Source organism: Rhipicephalus microplus, chromosome X (genome assembly GCF_043290135.1).
Source record: "Rhipicephalus microplus isolate Deutch F79 chromosome X, USDA_Rmic, whole genome shotgun sequence".
NCBI classification, from domain to species: domain Eukaryota; kingdom Metazoa; phylum Arthropoda; class Arachnida; order Ixodida; family Ixodidae; genus Rhipicephalus; species Rhipicephalus microplus.
Window position 1 is genome coordinate 291,467,768 of NC_134710.1, and position 18,765 is coordinate 291,486,532.

At 46.7% G+C, this 18,765-nt stretch overlaps 1 protein-coding gene across 5 annotated transcripts in view; it reads left to right on the forward strand.

The window, feature by feature from the left end:
* The window catches only part of LOC119162170 (uncharacterized), a 515,775-nt gene that overhangs the window by 158,644 nt on the left and 338,366 nt on the right, over positions 1–18,765 (forward strand). The gene's annotated exons all lie outside the window — the stretch shown is intronic.

The following is an 18,765-nucleotide window of genomic DNA, read 5'->3' on the forward strand; positions in this document are numbered from 1 at the left end:
GATTTGGGTGCACGTTAAAGAACCCCAGGTGGTCTAAATTTCCGGAGCCCTCCACTACGGCGTCTTTCATAATCATGTAGTGGTTTTGGGACGTTAAACCCCACATATCAATCAATCAATCAAAGTGCACTCGAGCTGGCACGTGTGACAGGAGTATCAACTTTGAGAAGAGTTAGCTGGGCACTCTGAATATACTTAATGCCGTCCAATTGAACGGTAAACCTGCATACTTGCTGAAGAGCTTGAATTCTTCGCCTCCGTTGGATCACATAGCGAGGAGAGCCTCGAGACATCCATTACTATGTGTTTATCGATACGCTGCTTGCGTAAGTGCTAGTTTTAAGAAGACCTAGTGGACGCTTTGAGTGTTCATGCATGAAATTTGAATCCCAATCGTTCTTCTGGAAGCGAAGTGTACTTGTTGGTAGTGTAGATAATTCGCTCTCGGGGAGCGCTCGAGATGTGATTTCTCACCTGCAGCTCACATATTATGGACAGTGTCTTCGAGAAACAGCCTCATGGGTAGTTTCATACAAATGATGATAAGTGTATACACTCATTTAATCTTCATTAGGTTGGCACTGTTTATGTTAGCCAGAAGCAGTAAAACTAATAAAAGCTGAATCAAAAAACAAAGTAAGCGCATGAAAATCTCAAATGCATTTGATTTCATTACCGTGGCTGTCCACTTCCTAAATAGACGTTTCTACTTCTTGAATACCGTCTGGCACCGATCCCAAAACAGGCCGAACGCGCTTGCGCATTAAGCAGTCAAGAGCACGAACTGCGGAGCCACTTCGTCCCTTCTCGCCGGCCCTGTCAGTCGGCTCGTTTATACATCACGCTAATGGCCGCCCAGACGCTATAATAGCGAAATAAGAAACAAGAAAAATAAATCGTCCTGTTGTATCTGGGAGAAGCAGAAAATATAGTACCTCGCGGGCTTTTAGATCAGACGGCGCTTTGAAACCGGAATTAGCGAGCCTTAAGCCTGTTTTATGGCTTTCAGAGCCATCTTACCGCGGAGATGCAAGAGTGAATTTGGTCGAGAACCTCGTTACAATCCACCCGCCTCTCTCTCTTGCCGCTTGCTAGGTTGCTGTAGCTCCCTCTCCCCGTCTTCACCCATCCCTCGGTGGTTTTTCATTGAAGTCAACCGCTCACGCTGTTCTAAGGAACGCCCGTATTGCATTCGTCGCCAGCAGAAAGTGCTCGGCGTGTTCGCTAATTAATGAGCTTTTGTCTGTTTTTTTGCTTGTAGCTTCAGTGTTCTCATTAGTCGAGACTATATGGTATAAGTATCCGAGTTGACCTGAGGATAGAGTGAGCTAGAGAATGAAGAGAGAGAGAATAGAATTGGGAGGTCAACCTGAGGCTTGTCCGGTTTGTCAAACTATACGCGTGGTTGAAAGTAAAAAGATAGAAAGCTGGTACTTTCTGCGCAATGCGTGAAAGTTTCTTGGGTGGCCCAACGGCTAGCAGCCTTCGTAACGGTTGCCGCGGGCCTTTGAACGAACCCCGTTATAGGTTTTAGATGAGCTTATGTTGCACAGTTTAACCAATTGCCGATCGTATATCTGGAAAAGTATGACGCACGTACGCTTATCGCCTGTGCGTATGATTTCAAAAGGGCCCTGCAAATAATCATCGAATGACTTCATGCAGGAGTTTATTGCCTGATAAATCAATTCTTGCAAAAACTTTGAGAATCCTTCAAATGAGAGGGGAGTTAGAGATTTGTCGCACGCTGCAATTGCTTTCTCTGATGTCTCGTCCCGACGAGTGGGCTGGATGCTGAGCAGCGATAGATAGTACACTGGGAAAAGAAGTTACATAGTACGCTGGGAAAAGAAGTTACACCACACGCGTTTCATGACTTGGAGCGCTTTTTATTTTTCCAAACGAGTGGCTTACTTTCAATTAGATTGCTAGTGCGCGCGCGGGCACATGGCGTCCTTCTACCCCTGTTATGCAGCTCACGATGCTCATTCAACCAATAGCCGCGAATTCGGGTAACTGGCGCGGCCATTTGGATATATGGCATCATTTGTAGAAAGAAGAGGTGTCACACACTTCGGGTGAGGCCCCACCGATCCAACATCGACGTGCGGCAGACTCGCAGGCTTCCACGTTACGCTTCGGCCTGCGACGCCTGAAAGGCCTCGAAGTGGCACATTTCAAATTTATTTGCGGGTTGGCCGACCCGTGCGGGGTTGCACGTGAGGTGATGTGTGGGCCTGACCGACGCACTCATAGAGCAGACACGGAGTTTGATTACACATAAACAAGCATTTAATTGAAACAAGGGCAAAGGCAGGAGTTAACGAAAAATAACAAAGAAGGAAGAACTGATACGCGCGATAGAAACAACAGCTATATAACAAAATATGCTAAAAAAACACTACAAAAGATACAGACTAAAGACAAATATGCGGAACATTAATAAAATAACAACAAGATGGAAATCAAAGGAGAGAGACACTAGAAATTAATTACAGAATGATCATGGTTGCGCTTTAGAATTTAAACGTGCGACGCAGCGCACACTACAAATATTTAAAAAAAAAGCTGGTTAAAACAAGTTTACGGTTTAACAAAAAGTCACAATAAAAAGTTCCATACGGACCAAACCAGCCCTTGGTGCACGTAGGGGAGTTGACGGGTGCCGCTGAAGGTCTCGCCGGCTTGGTAGACGACGAGGGTGCCCGGAATTGCAGCCGTCTCAATACGTTGCGCGGGTCACTCCGTGCTCGCCGCCTACGCGAGACTCGCGACACCGACGACCGCACTTGTTGCTGTCTATACGTCAACTGCTCTTCCGATGCAGTTCAAACCGCCTCAGGGGCGTACGCGTGTTCCCGTCTCATCTGGGAGTAATATTCCTTGTTTAGATCGCCGGTGCCCCTTCCGGTACCGGTGCAGGGAAGACGAGCCGGCGCCACGTTGGGTCGTTATAGTCGCCGGATGTCGTCCCCCAACACAAAAGCGCCCCTCCTTGAAGGTGGGGCCCGCGGATGCTCCGAAAATTGGAGTCGTTTGTGACATAGCCCCCTTCTTAAGAATATTACTTCGTAATGTTCAAGGAAATCACAAACGCACAATTTTCGGAAGCTTTCAGTGTTCCGGTCGTCCACCAACGCGTTTCTTTTTTTTCGCGCACCATTTCGCTGACGTGGACGACACCGCAGAGAACACCTGACACATTACACTTTCACGGTCACTATACGATGAAAGTCAGAACTCGCGCACAACGTCATGTCCACACACATGACAAGACAATGACAAAAATACTGCACATTTCCAAGCTAAGGTACGTAAGCATCCTTTGATGCCACATATTAAAAACAATACACGCTTTAAGCGGTATTAAAAAGTCACTTATTGACACGCAGCTTTCGAAAAAGATGAATAAGAAAGAAATCGCCATGATCATTTGTGCACAGTTCTTGTACATGCTCCACACTAAAGCGCTTCCTTTCAAAATAATAATAGAAAGAAAAGTCTTGAATAACATAGTGCCATGTTTGTGCACTCATGCGTACCATGATTTACTTCAATTGTACGACTAAGCAGTACCTTCAATTAAAAGTCCAACTAAATAAAATAACAACGTCCCTAAAACAAAGCTTTCCAAGCTGAACGGGTAATAGGTTGAAACGACAGAACATCGTCTACAAACACAGAGACGACAAAAGCAAACCAAAAGATTAACTAAGCTATTAGTCCCCCCCATTCATGGAATGCTCCTAAATCGAAAAACAGAAATGAACATTGTTTCAAACAACAAGTCATTTGCCTTCAAGGTTACTTTTACGTTTCTATGTACATATACGTAACTTTTATCCGTGCTCGAGGTGGTCGCGCTCTTGGGGGAGCCGTTCGAAGCCACCAGGGCAGACAAAAGAGTGTACGGCCGCCACATGGACGCCTGTTTTTCGTTAGTCTACCCCGTGGCAGCAAGCCATCGTCTACACCGCGTTCTACGGAAATAGGCCTTGCAACCACGTCGCGTCTTCTAGCCATACTGCGCTCCTTCCCCTTGCATTCCGTTCCTCGAACACAAGAATGGAGTGGTGGGGGTTGGCTCCTCGGAGCAGCAGCTACAATTGCCTGTCTCACCCTTCTACCCTTCGGGTGGTTTGAAGCATAGGAACCCACTCGACTGGCGAATGCCACAAAACGCAAACGAAGCTTTCGTTGCGTTGATTGCCGTTTGGCAATTCGCGATTTTCCCGGTTGCTTTGCAGCCTTCGTTTTCCTTCTGTTTGTGCGGCGTCTTTTTCTTTTTGGACGTTGCCCAGTGCTCACTTTTGAAAAGTCCGCTTGCAACATTTGCAGAGCAGAACTTGTCTCGCTTGTCTCTTCGGCTATAATGCCTATACAGTCGGGATTTTTCGTTAACTTGTGGACACCCTGACTTGCGGGAAGCTTGACTGACGGCTGAGCAATGCAAGCATCTTCCTCGGGGCTGCGCCGCTCGCACCTGGAAGAACTACTTGCCCCAACATTGCCCAGCTCGCAGTGCGCGTCAGCACCCGACTGTGCCCCGCTCTCTGTACAGGGCTCCTCACCTACTGGGCCGGAGGTACTGCGAACTTCACATTTAGCTGCTATGGCGACGCACAAACAGGGTGGCTGTGCCAAGTCCATTACAGATGGCATTTCTGTATTAACAAGACTCTCCAGGCACAGCGCCTCGTCGCCATCACTGTGGCCTTCAGTGGCCTTTGTGGCCGCAATGGGACTTTCAGCAGCTAACTCCTTAGATTCACTCGTGAATCCGATGTTCGCCTCATCAGTACTGCTACTTTGGCCGGCTCTCAGCGGTTTGGCACCTACGGGATCTTTGCCCTTTTCGTGCCTTGCATCCCAGGTCTCAAACATGCGCCGTCTACTTTCCATTTTCTGGCGCAGTAGCTGAACATGATCCTGGTAAGACTGCTTGTTCAGGCCACGGTAGGTCACGCTACTGGGCGTTCCAGCGGCTAAGCTGGGACCCGACTGTGTGGCACACAGTCCCAAGCGCTCTTTTTCCTTCTGAATTCTAAGCCTTGAATTTTCTCGCTCCTGTTCCATCAAATATTCCAGATGTTGCCTGTACCTAATGCGTTCGGCATCGCGCTCCTCTCTAAGTCTATTTCGTTCTTTTTCGACGAAATTATATAACTCCTTGCCTAGAAAGCCAAAGGCTTTGCCCTGTTCAATTAGCTTATCAAACTCCGTGTTGTCCATTGCTATAAACAGTTGACAACCAACAAAGCAATAACAGAACGGCTACATACTGAACGCTCAGAGTTACGTCAGTCTCCCAGACATCACCACGCGGTCGGCCAGTCCTGTCGCGCGGACGCCAGATAATGTCACACACTTCGGGTGAGGCCCCACCGATCCAACATCGACGTGCGGCAGACTCGCAGGCTTCCACGTTACGCTTCGGCCTGCGACGCCTGAAAGGCCTCGAAGTGGCACATTTCAAATTTATTTGCGGGTTGGCCGACCCGTGCGGGGTTGCACGTGAGGTGATGTGTGGGCCTGACCGACGCACTCATAGAGCAGACACGGAGTTTGATTACACATAAACAAGCATTTAATTGAAACAAGGGCAAAGGCAGGAGTTAACGAAAAATAACAAAGAAGGAAGAACTGATACGCGCGATAGAAACAACAGCTATATAACAAAATATGCTAAAAAAACACTACAAAAGATACAGACTAAAGACAAATATGCGGAACATTAATAAAATAACAACAAGATGGAAATCAAAGGAGAGAGACACTAGAAATTAATTACAGAATGATCATGGTTGCGCTTTAGAATTTAAACGTGCGACGCAGCGCACACTACAAATATTTAAAAAAAAAGGCTGGTTAAAACAAGTTTACGGTTTAACAAAAAGTCACAATAAAAAGTTCCATACGGACCAAACCAGCCCTTGGTGCACGTAGGGGAGTTGACGGGTGCCGCTGAAGGTCTCGCCGGCTTGGTAGACGACGAGGGTGCCCGGAATTGCAGCCGTCTCAATACGTTGCGCGGGTCACTCCGTGCTCGCCGCCTACGCGAGACTCGCGACACCGACGACCGCACTTGTTGCTGTCTATACGTCAACTGCTCTTCCGATGCAGTTCAAACCGCCTCAGGGGCGTACGCGTGTTCCCGTCTCATCTGGGAGTAATATTCCTTGTTTAGATCGCCGGTGCCCCTTCCGGTACCGGTGCAGGGAAGACGAGCCGGCGCCACGTTGGGTCGTTATAGTCGCCGGATGTCGTCCCCCAACACAAAAGCGCCCCTCCTTGAAGGTGGGGCCCGCGGATGCTCCGAAAATTGGAGTCGTTTGTGACAAGAGGCAACGATTTCTAGCTGAGCTTGTTGGGAAAATGCAGGCGACGTGTGGCGCCATAACGTTTGGCTCGCGTGTTGCGTCGACTACGTCCCGCTGCGGTGGCCTAGTGGCTAAAGTACTCGGCTGCTCACCTCCAGGTCGCGGGATCGAATCCCAGCTGTGGCGGCTGCATTTTTGATGGAGGCGAAAAAGCTGTAGGCCCTGGTGCTCAGATTTGGGTGCACGTTCAAGAACCTTAGATGGCCGAAATTTTCGGAACCCACAACTACGGCATCTCTCATAGTCATATGGTGGTGTTGGAACGTTAGAACCCACATATCAATCAATCAAGAAGCGTCGACTACTGATCAGCAGCGTCTTCTGAGCATACTGAAACAGTGTTCTGGGGCCCTTTTAAGATAATTCCAGCAGAATGCTTGAGACTATAAGCGGAAGCCTGCTGTTGGCAGTTTTATGGTGGATCTTATGCGCACGAATGCTGCTGAATATCCCCGCGCTGTAGTCTCTGCAATCGGAAAATGTCTTGTTCTATTGATATTGATGAACCCCAAGGATTGTCTCTGAAGATTCGCCACTTCGTAAAAAAAAATAAGTCCTCTCGAAGGGGAGATGTGAGGTGAAATCCAGCGTAAAACCTACTTGCACAGGGGGGAAAGATAAACGCCCTTTCTAAATGAACCACGTGCACATGTCCCCTTTACATGACCTCCGTCACTCTCTGCGAACAGGGCGATTTAGAAACAACGAAATCGTAGAGGATGCAGCCCGGTGGGGCGTACTAAAGAATGAAAACATTATAAAAAAGACAGAAGGGGCCTACAGTGAAGTCTGGATGTTTGCGCACGCGAAGCTGCTCGAGAACGCTATTTTTATATGGACGTCACTAGTTTGTTTGTTTTTTCTCGCGCAATGGTGCGCACGCAGTGCATCTCAGTAGAAGATAAGCAGGCCTTCTATGAAAATAAAGTATCGTTCACGTTTCGATTGATTGATATATGGGGTTTAACGTCCCAAAACAACCGTATCATTATGAGAGACGCCGCAGTAGGGGGCTCCGAAAATTTCGACAACCTGGGGTTCTTTAACATGCACCCAAATCTGAGCACACGGGCGTACAACATTTCCGCTTTCATCGGAAATGTAGCCTCCGCAGCCGGAATTCGATCCCGCAAGCTGCGGGTCAGGAGCCAAGTACCTTATAACCACTATGTATACTACCACAGCGGGGTTGTTCGCGTCCAAGAGATCATCTAAAATGTGTTTAGAAAGCCCAATGTGCTGATAAAACCTATAATAAGACGTGGAGAACGGTAAATTTGGCTTTGGTGGCTGGTTCTATGATTACCGGTCATTCTCTACAAAAGAGAGATAATAAGAGTGGATAGTTAGAAATGAACGTGTCCTCAATGGTTAATTCCTCTATTGTCACAAGCTTCTTAGAGCATGGTAGTAGAACAGTGCAGTGTGTATCTATCGGGAAGTATGCAAGAGACTGAAACGCCTGGCGACGCGTTTTCTCTTAAGCTATGGCCATGGTCCTGGTGGTGGTCCATGTGGCTAAGCAAGAGGCGACGAGAAGCATCCGTACACCTATCGCGGCGTCGTTCGTTCCGTCACCATCGAGTGTTCGCGGACACCTAGCCAGGTATATGCTCACGTTTTCCTGTGTGCGCATCACGTCACTTTTCTCAATTGATTTAGGAGAATAATGTCTGCTGCAGTATACGTGGCCGACAAAGGCACGAACCTTTCTCCATGTACTACATTATGCATTGCTATCGCTATCGATGATCGCCCTTCAGACGAAGCTTCGACATATGTCGTGCTTTCATGCCCAGCGGCGATCACATATGCGGTAACGAAAAGCGCAGAAAGAAGGGTACTTTTCGAAGACTCTAAGACAAGACGAGGCGATTGATCAAAATAGAGCACAATAGAAATTCGGGACGCGGCACGCCGTCGGGACATATATTTTGATGCGCCGATTTTTGTGCGCGTACTTCACCGTGGACGGGGACGTAAAATAGTGTCAAGCGAATTGAATAGTCAAAGCGCCTGTCTATACCTAGTTCTCGCGTTGCCAGTTAGAGCTGTGCAATCACTGTAGCGTCAAATGCCACTCAAATTGCAATGCGAAAACACCGCTTTCGAGGTGTTTCAAGATGTGTCAGCTCTGTGTACCCAGTGCCAACCAGGTTTTCATACAAGGTCCAAGGCCATGCGCTCTGTATGGTGTTTTCAATCACCGATTGCTTGTCACTTTGACAAACATTGTCATGGGTGTGACTGAATGGCATAATAGCATGTTGGTTTACGAGGCCAGGTATAAAAAAATAAATGTCTCAGACTCTCTTCTTCTGGACTTCATGGTCTTTTGAGGTGGCAATACATAGAGTAACGTGTTTTGTGCGCGTTCGTCAACGTTTGTCCATGGCTCGACCGGCACTCACTCAAGGGAGATCGGTAGTGTGATTATCGTCCTAGATATCTACGGAAGTGCTATATTCTTCATATTGCTTGAAATCTCTCTAGCGTCCACTTTCTGCGGTGGCCCAGTTCATTTTCCGTGAATAAGTGAAACTGACATCGCAGTTGCAAGGGCGGTGAAGACTTATTGTCGAGCCCACACTGCATGCGGAGTATTATTTTAGATGCGGAGCGTCTTATGGTCGATCTCAATCCGGTGGGCGGCGGGACCGCCCTTATTGCGCATGCGTGTGCCCTCCCCCTCTCTTTCCTCTCTCACGGGCTTGGTCCCCCTGCTGTCTCTCCTCTAGGCATCCCCCCTCGCAGCGTTTACCTCCCCACTGCGGATGCACTCCCCCTCGCCCTACTCTGCAATGCTCCCTCCTCTCTCGCCTCGTAACGCTGACGCAGAGAGCGTCTGCTAGCGAGTTTCTTGATTTAAAAAACCGCCTGCTCGCGCTGCACAGCCGTTTAGTGGCCTCTCCGTATATATGGGTACTGGATCTTGATTTCCAAGATATAGTGGCGATTTCTTCTGCGCGTTGTTAACAATAAAAATTCGCAGTGTGTGCGTGAACTGAAGTGGAATGCGGGTCTCTGTGTCCAATCGGAGTCTTCTGTCTCTCACTGCCCATTATGAGTGATTGGCATGTTTCAGTAGGAAACACTGCGTGCTTTGCATCACAGCATGCTTTGCGCCTCCCCAGGTTTCTCTCCTGAGCGAAGCCGCGATGAGCGCGATCGTCAATTAACGTCGCCGCCGCCAGTATAAGCAAGCGTGAGCACCCGCTGCTTCGCATCTACACGTGGTTCAATTTAGCAGAAGATGGTGTAATTTTTTTACCTCAGAAAGAACGCTCCTGTTTAGTTCTTTGTTTTTTTGTTTCAAATTTTTTTTTCGTTTCATGTGCAAAGTCCGCCGTTGATGTATACCGCGTTGTCAAATCTCGTATTTGTCTAAATATTGAGTGCTGTGGTGCACACGCATGGGTTTCACGAGTGCAGTGAATATCACTGCTTGCTGCATTATATATATTTTTGTCTGTTTATATCGCTTAAGTCACACGATAGAGAAGGCCCGCCAGGTCATATGCTCTTTAGTTGTATTTCTTCAAAAATAAATTCTAAATAAAACTGCCTATGCATTCCTTCATTCATTCATTTCATATCCGTCGAAGATATATTTGTAAACCATATCGCACAAAAACTATGAATTAGACGTCATGCGTCACTTACGTATGGTAACGTTTTCTCATTCAGTTCGATGATAAGGCAGCAAGTCGTGTGGCAACACGTTTCTTTTTTTTTTCGTTCGCTTTTGAAACAGGACAAGATGAAAGAGGACAAGATGGTGAAGCATTCCAGCTGACCACCATTCAGCGCAATGACAGCACTGAAATGCATTCCCCGGCACGTAAATAGGAAACCAGCTGGACGCTCATATGCTGAACTTCGAACCGCTTGATTGATATGTGAGGTTTAACGTCCCAAAACCACCATATGGTTATGAGAGACGCTGCAGTGGAGGGCTCCAGAAATTTCAACCAATATGGGTTCTTCAACGTGCACCCAAATCTGAGCACACGGGCCTACAACATTTTCGCCTCCATCGAAAATGCAGCCGCCGCAGCCGAGATTCGATCCCGCGACCTGCGGGTCAGCAGCCGAGTACCTTAGCCACTAGAACACCGCGGCAGAGACGAACTTCGAACCGCGTGGAAGTAGCTCCGCGACTAAACTTATACTGCTATAGCGATGGGTGTCGCCTGCCAAGGGTTAGAGATATAGTGCGATGAATGAGGCGTGGCTTCCAGAAGTATATCGCTTAATTTAATACTAATTGCATAAATCGAGTCAGAGGCCTTTCGCATACCTTCATACAAAGTGCGTCAATATGTCATACTCGCAGGGACGTGAGGGAAGCGCATCCATGGAACCCCAAGACATCTCGGTGTAAAAGTGTCAAAATAAATGTTACTTCTCAAAATGCTGATGTAGTATTGGTAGCTTCTCATATGTGCACCGACAGAAGCACCAAAATATGAAAGGATCTTGCTGCGACACGCCCGCGATAACCCTGCTCTAAGGTCAAAGTTTCCCTACTCAACCTTCATCATTGAGATAGCACAGACGGGGTTTGTTTTTGCAGACGCGTCCGGGATTTCGTGAAATAACACTCGGCCGGCAGATAGGTCAAACGTGGTAGTTGAGCACTGGTCTTCGGCTGAAGAAAATAGGAGTTGTGTATAGCCTCGCGTGCCGTTGCTGTCGGCGCCAGTGATAGGGGCGATAATAGGGCTTTTCAGTTCTTTGAGCCCAGGACAAGCTCTCCGGGCGAGGAAATGGTTCGCCGAGACGGAAAAACTGCGTTTACGATCGCCAGTGATGGCGAAGCCGTGATTTATGTCTTCGGTAACGGGCGCAGCGGCCGCATCATAAAGCCACACGCACTTGCCACCGGCACAAGACAGCGCGCACTGAACCATGGTGGCTTGCACCCGCAGCTGTAAGGCCGCTGAGGGGGTGGATTTGACGCGATTTTACTGCAGGCGGCAACGCTCGCCGAGTCTGTCGCTACGCAGCTATCTCATACCGCTTTGCAGCGCAAGCTCAGTCATATTGAGCTCTTAAGGGTTTGTACGATGCACTCAAGCAAAACTTGTTCTGAGAAGGAGCGGAAAAACGGGCCCGTTTCCTTGCAAGCATAGGGCGCCGAACTGTGCTGTGCCCAGCAGGGGTCTCTGTACGATCACGAGCAGCTGTATCTGTGAGAGAAAACTATGCTACGTGAGCATGCATTGTACACCATCTTATTCCGGCTTTGTGTGAGTGAGTGAGTGAGTGAGTGTTGGTGTGTGGGTGTGCGTGCTTGTCTTATTTTTATCTGTCTTCACATCCCTTTTTCCGGTGCATTCTAGTTTTTTCTAGACTGGTTCCCATTCATACCTTCCTCTCATTCCTGTTTCTTTTCTCCTTGTGCCTCCGAAATATATACAGACGCACTGAAATGCACTCACAGAGCCGAACCCACTGAGTATTGCGTTTTTTAACTGCTCCCTGCTGCCGGCTGGTCAGCTTCGCTGAAAACTACATGACTATTGGCTTGCAGCTTCCTTAGCGACGGGTCATAGCGTTAGAGCATTTCTGCAAACAGGAAACTGGAATCCCATCGGGCCCTCAATATACAACCAACATTAGATGCAAAGCGTGGAGAAGACTATGACGAAGAAAGAGAAGACTATGACGATGTTAATGACTGATATCGACTTGCTGAAAGCGCTTCGCTTGATTACAGTGCATTGACGAAACAGTTTGATGAAATCGAGAGCCTCGGGGCTGAGCATAAGGCCACCTTTAAGTGAATAAAACCACACTGATGAGGTGTGCTTTGAATTCCATTTCATAGCAGACTTTTCAGAAGAAAACTGTTCTGAGTTGACTTTTTGTTGTTAGTAAAATGAGAAGTTTACTCACTATGAAATATCGATTGAACGCAATTAGCCTGGCCCCCTGGTTTTTTTATCAGTTGACTCGACGGCATAGGTATAAGGAGCGCTGAAAAGACAGATTCAAGGAAGGCAACACAGTGTCTTACCACGGTCCTCTTCCGGCCGCAAGTTCAGTGTGAACGCCAAGGCCATATACCGCGGGCGACCACTCTTTGGATACATGCGCACAAATGGCTGCAAAGTTTACTCACTATGAAATATCGATTGAACGCAATTAGCCTGGCCCCCTGGTTTTTTTATCAGTTGACTTGACGGCATAGGTATAAGGAGCGCTGAAAAGACAGATTCAAGGAAGGCAACACAGTGTCTTACCACGGTCCTCTTCCGGCCGCAAGTTCAGTGTGAACGCCAAGGCCATATACCGCGGGCGACCACTCTTTGGATACATGCGCACAAATGGCTGCAAAGTTTACTCACTATGAAATATCGATTGAACGCAATTAGCCTGGCCCCCTGGTTTTTTTATCAGTTGACTTGACGGCATAGGTATAAGGAGCGCTGAAAAGACAGATTCAAGGAAGGCAACACAGTGTCTTACCACGGTCCTCTTCCGGCCGCAAGTTCAGTGTGAACGCCAAGGCCATATACCGCGGGCGACCACTCTTTGGATACATGCGCACAAATGGCTGCAAAGTTTACTCACTATGAAATATCGATTGAACGCAATTAGCCTGGCCCCCTGGTTTTTTTATCAGTTGACTCGACGGCATAGGTATAAGGAGCGCTGAAAAGACAGATTCAAGGAAGGCAACACAGTGTCTTACCACGGTCCTCTTCCGGCCGCAAGTTCAGTGTGAACGCCAAGGCCATATACCGCGGGCGACCACTCTTTGGATACATGCGCACAAATGGCTGCAAAGTTTACTCACTATGAAATATCGATTGAACGCAATTAGCCTGGCCCCCTGGTTTTTTTATCAGTTGACGGCATAGGTATGAGGAGCGCTGAAAAGACAGATTCAAGGAAGGCAACACAGTGTCTTACCACGGTCCTCTTCCGGCCGCAAGTTCAGTGTGAACGCCAAGGCCATATAATGCGGGCGACCACTCTTTGGATACATGCGCACAAATGGCTGCAAAGTTTACTCACTATGAAATATCGATTGAACGCAATTAGCCTGGCCCCCTGGTTTTTTTATCAGTTGACTCGACGGCATAGGTATAAGGAGCGCTGAAAAGACAGATTCAAGGAAGGCAACACAGTGTCTTACCACGGTCCTCTTCCGGCCGCAAGTTCAGTGTGAACGCCAAGGCCATATACCGCGGGCGACCACTCTTTGGATACATGCGCACAAATGGCTGCAAAGTTTACTCACTATGAAATATCGATTGAACGCAATTAGCCTGGCCCCCTGGTTTTTTTATCAGTTGACTTGACGGCATAGGTATAAGGAGCGCTGAAAAGACAGATTCAAGGAAGGCAACACAGTGTCTTACCACGGTCCTCTTCCGGCCGCAAGTTCAGTGTGAACGCCAAGGCCATATACCGCGGGCGACCACTCTTTGGATACATGCGCACAAATGGCTGCAAAGTTTACTCACTATGAAATATCGATTGAACGCAATTAGCCTGGCCCCCTGGTTTTTTTATCAGTTGACTTGACGGCATAGGTATAAGGAGCGCTGAAAAGACAGATTCAAGGAAGGCAACACAGTGTCTTACCACGGTCCTCTTCCGGCCGCAAGTTCAGTGTGAACGCCAAGGCCATATACCGCGGGCGACCACTCTTTGGATACATGCGCACAAATGGCTGCAAAGTTTACTCACTATGAAATATCGATTGAACGCAATTAGCCTGGCCCCCTGGTTTTTTTATCAGTTGACTCGACGGCATAGGTATAAGGAGCGCTGAAAAGACAGATTCAAGGAAGGCAACACAGTGTCTTACCACGGTCCTCTTCCGGCCGCAAGTTCAGTGTGAACGCCAAGGCCATATACCGCGGGCGACCACTCTTTGGATACATGCGCACAAATGGCTGCAAAGTTTACTCACTATGAAATATCGATTGAACGCAATTAGCCTGGCCCCCTGGTTTTTTTATCAGTTGACTCGACGGCATAGGTATAAGGAGCGCTGAAAAGACAGATTCAAGGAAGGCAACACAGTGTCTTACCACGGTCCTCTTCCGGCCGCAAGTTCAGTGTGAACGCCAAGGCCATATACCGCGGGCGACCACTCTTTGGATACATGCGCACAAATGGCTGCAAAGTTTACTCACTATGAAATATCGATTGAACGCAATTAGCCTGGCCCCCTGGTTTTTTTATCAGTTGACTTGACGGCATAGGTATAAGGAGCGCTGAAAAGACAGATTCAAGGGAGGCAACACAGTGTCTTACCACGGTCCTCTTCCGGCCGCAAGTTCAGTGTGAACGCCAAGGCCATATACCGCGGGCGACCACTCTTTGGATACATGCGCACAAAATGGCTGCCGGTGCACGTATCTTTACTTTCTGGGGATGGTTAACTATGGCCAGTGTAAGACATCCGCATGCTAAAGAGGCGGGAGGGAAAGGCAAAGACGACCATGATTGATCAGGATGAACGAGTGTGAGAGAGGGAATATTCTTTTGTTTAATACGTGCTTGTCGTACCTCTACCGTAAGCAGGCTGCTCTGTTGGTTACGCGCAGCCTTTCCCATGATGCCATATCAGGCAGATGTGGTTAATTACTGAAAAGAGTTAACCAGAAGTAGTACTGATTGGTTAACCTGGAGTGTCGAGAGGATGCGTGGTGAAAAGAGATGAAGAGCGGTAGCGGATAAACAGAAAAAGAGAGACGAGCATCAAGAAACTAACGCTTAGACCTTAATAGCAGCAACGTGAGGGTCTCTTAACAGTCTTAACAGTATTAAGGCACTTAGAAGCAAGAACCCTGAACAGCCCGAATGACGCCTTCTGCAGAGGGCTTTTCTTGCTGCATTGGCCAACTTTGTTTTCAACATTTGATATATCAGACGATTGCTCAGTCTGTTCAGCACCCGCGTACCAAATATATTTATGGCTGTTATATATGACACATATATGGCTCATATATACACTCATATAATGGCTTTCGTCCGTAGGAGTCGGTAAATGTGCCACAACGAACAATAAAAAGTATGACTAGGCCTGAACTCCGGTGGTGAATGCAGCTGTCGGTCTGGCACCAATGAACGTAAACAGTACATGGTGAGGATGTCCTACTGACGTTAAGTACATTCACAGGACGTTCAGAGCAGCCCAGCCACATCGTCAGTTTGCGAAAGTGAAGTCACAAGACACTGGCCGTTCTCATTAGCATACTGAGTGACTTCATTGCTGCGGTCATTGCTGGCGAAATGCCAGAGGCGTGTGCATTGTTCTATGTCAGTGCACGTTAAAGAACATTGTCGACACATCCAGAGCTCTCCGCCACGAAGCCTTTCGTAATGATACTGTGGCGTTCAAACATAAAACCCCAGACATCATTATTATCAGTGGGATCACTCTAGTCCATAGTGCAGTGTCCCCGACGACACTGAAAAGTTCCCTCCAGTCCCTTGTCAACGCTGCAGTTACAGGACTGGCGAGCTTATGGGACCGGTTATTCATTGGTGCATGGCACACTGCGTTTTGCCGAATATTCATCGTATCTGGCGAGGCCTCTTCAAACGCTCTGCAGACGTTGCAAAAAGAACTGAAGAAAGGCGAGGGACAAATTCTGTACTGCTGAACACGATTACTGCAAAACGCGGCTGAGTGTTATAAAAAAGAAACAGCTGCTTTGCTGTGGCGTTCACAGCTATTGCCGCGTGCACACACGCACAAACACGCACAGATGTCAAGGCACGGATTTATGTCCTGCCTGAAAGTAATGGAGTGTCAGCGGCGGAACATTGCGCTTCGCTCAGGCATGGGCTCACGCAGATAGCGCAGAGTCCATCGCTTTATGCTCGTTACCTAGATGCGCATCTTCGTCTTTCTTTCTATGTTTATTGTGCTGTACGTATTTATATTCATTACGGCTGCGCTTATGACATGTCGAGGTTGCTTTATACGCGGAAGGACGCTGTGGATTGCTAGATGATAGATTCCGTGTCGCGATTTATCACGTTGATGACCACGACCTACATATACAAGCAAATGCTAGCGTTTCGTTCCCTTGATGAGTATAGCGCCCCCCACCATCTTGTTCTCCCCCGAAACGAATGCGTACAGGCTCAGAAACGTCGTATGCTTACTTTGAAAAAATGATTTCTCTAATAACAACCTGTGCTCGAAGCAATGCAGGAAATATTTTTTAGGGGAGTTGTCGGTCACGCCACGCGTCTACCTTTGAATTCCGGGGATCATGCGTATGTTTTTGGGCATTAGATAGAAATTACTTTGTGCGTTTTCTATTTTTGCTGTCCCTAAATTATCTTTCTCCCCACATCTGAAACCTTTGTTCCCTATTTCTTATTCTATTTCTATCAGGGTCCGCGTGTTTTTTTTGCCCAATATATATATATATATATATATATATATATATATATATATATATATATATATATATATATATATATATATATATATATATATATATATATATATATATATATATATAGTGTCAATGAAACCTGAGTGAGAGATCGCGACGTCCTGCACAATTACCTGCGACTTGTCTACGGCGCTACGGTGTCACAGCAGGCATTGATATTGAGCAAACATCGAACCATACTCATAATGAGGAACGCGCAACTTTGTTCTTAAAGTGGATTCGAAAATCTCGGCCTGAAGTTCTCATTTCCAATTCTGCATAACCATGTATTTTGTCGGAACTCGTTCCGCTTAACGGGTGGTATCATAATTAGACTTGTTCGGTCATCATAAGGTGCAACAACCACTAACGGCGACGAATAGCGACGACATTATTATGTAACAAGTATTTCACAGCACAGCGCACACGGAAGGACAAGTTCGTATGCGTCATAACAGATGCACTGTACCCCAAGCAGTCCGCGCCTCGAGAGCAAAGATGGCAGTCGCGAGCGACCATAAACAAACACTGCGAGTGGTCCTGCGTGATGGCATCTGGCCAATACCGACGCGGCGCCGGCCTTGGGAGAGGTCAGAGGAGGGGGAAAAGAGAGAAGGCGCGTGAATAACCACATATGTTGCTACTTTGCGAAGTTTTAGGGGCTTTAGATAGAGGGGAAGGGAACTCGCATACGCAGTAAGGGTGGTCACGCCGCATACCGGATCAAGCTCGACCGTAACAAGCTTTGCATCTAAAATAAAATAAACCGTTCTCGCTATTATGTGCAACACCGCCGAGGTCACGCCAGACGTGGTCATCGCCACTTTGCCATAAAAAAAAAAAAATCGAGCATACTCGGCTGCCTTGGAAGTGAAAGAAACACTTATGGCCACACGTTTTCGATCTCTCAAGGAAACAAAACAATTTAATAGGAAGGCTCCCTTATATTAAAAAAACACGAAGATAACGTTTACCTCTACGAAAGAACCTGGTACGTTAGACGAGCATTTATAATGATGGATTTCTGTGTTCGGTGAAAAGTGAAATGCAGGGACGTTTTGGCTGTCTAGTGCTGTCATCATTTGTGAGCGCTTTTTCATGCCTTGTTTGCCCAATAGGCAAAACGCGCTATCTGGTCCACCGCATGAACATTCTTCTTGAGCTTAGTTTGCATGATTGGATGCAAGCGGCGAGACCGAAAGTCGCTGACTTGTACGTTGGTTCTCACAGGTCCTAGTCACCAAAGAACGCAGTGTCAAAACGTGATCAATTAGAGTTTGGAAGATATTGAAGTTTTTGTATGGTTTACTGTCTGCCCACCACCAATTGGGTGTATATAAGACTTACAAACGTCGTATTGATGGTAATAGATGCAAAACAAGTTAGACAGCGTATAGAAGCCTATTGTTAAACACGTTGTGTTGGTTGAGACCTTACATAAGAACAGGTTGACTAGTATAGCACTTAAAAGACTGTTTCCATTGCTTGGAGTGGAGCAGGTACCTGTCCAGCACGTGTGCATGGGCATGTCGTGTTGATTGCAATATATATATATATATATATATATATATAGTTATAAACTTTGAGAATAGTGCAGTATGAGAAACAAAACAATAAAATATTTATTGTTTTGTATTGTTTTGTTTCCTATACTGCCCTATTCTCGAAGTTTCTAACTTTTATTACGGTAGCCAGAAGAAATTGTGATCATCTATTTCATCTATATATATATATATATATATATATATATATATATATATATATATATATATATATATATATATATATATATATATATATATATATATATATATATATATATATATATATATATATATATATATATATATATATATATATATATATATATATATATATATATATATAGGTAAACGCCAAACCTGATTTCATATCTTTAGAAAGTTTCTTTCTCGTAATGTGGTGAGTGCTATACTTCTGGGCACTTT